The sequence below is a fragment of the Bubalus kerabau genome, chromosome 4 (assembly GCF_029407905.1).
Source record: "Bubalus kerabau isolate K-KA32 ecotype Philippines breed swamp buffalo chromosome 4, PCC_UOA_SB_1v2, whole genome shotgun sequence".
Taxonomy (NCBI): domain Eukaryota; kingdom Metazoa; phylum Chordata; class Mammalia; order Artiodactyla; family Bovidae; genus Bubalus; species Bubalus kerabau.
The window spans coordinates 146059107-146059930 of NC_073627.1; the positions used below are offsets into that span (position 1 = coordinate 146059107).

At 43.7% G+C, this 824-nt stretch overlaps 1 non-coding gene across 1 annotated transcript; it reads right to left on the reverse strand.

Moving 5' to 3' along the window:
- Positions 1 to 472: 472 nt before the first annotated feature.
- On the reverse strand, positions 473 to 544 carry TRNAW-CCA (transfer RNA tryptophan (anticodon CCA)). The gene has a single exon. It is a non-coding gene; the product is annotated as a tRNA-Trp (tRNA).
- Between the last annotated feature and the right edge of the window lie 280 nt (positions 545 to 824).

Below are 824 nucleotides of genomic sequence, written 5' to 3' on the forward strand. Positions count from 1 at the left end.
AGTTTCACTCAGAAGTTTGAGACACGTCTGTAACTGGACTTTTTTAGCTTGTGATGGAAACTTGAGACTCTTAATAAGCAAATGAGGTATTGTAGTGTCTCTTTCTTCATTCTTGGGATATGATGAAAAAGGGATAGAAATATTTGCTTAAGAGTCATGGACTCTTAAAGCCAAATTTACCTGGTTTCAGTGCATCCATTACTGAAACATCCCCTGTCCTAGACTCACTGGTAATAATCTACCAATGTCCTAATCTAATTAGAGCAACTTATTTTGGGTATTTTCTGGCTTTTGGGATAGAGTTGTGGTTAGCAAACTGTGCTTAGGGGATGGCTATCAGTTTTTAAGGTTGCTCAGTTGTCTCCGACTCTTTGCAACCCCATGGACTGTAACCTACCAGGCTTCTCCATCCATGGGATTCTTCAGGCAAGAGTTATCTGGAGTGGGTTACCATTTCCTTCTCCAGGGGATCTTCCCAACCCAGGGATCGAACCCGGGTCTCCTGCATTGGAGGCAGATGCTTTAACCTCTGAGCCATCAGGGAAGCCCAAGGCAAAATACCCATTCATTTGTTGTTGTTGTTCAGTCAGTCATGTCCTGCTCTTTGCAACCCCATGGACTGCAGCATGCCAGTCCTCCCTGTCCTCCACCATCTCCAAGAGTTTGCTCAAACTCATGTCCATTGAGTCAGTGATGCCATCCAACCATTCACTTACGTACCATTTATGGTGGCTTTTGTACTACAATATCTGCGTTGATTGGCTGCCATAAAAATCACATGGCACCACATGGCCGAAGTATTTGCTATCTGGTTCTTTAAGAAA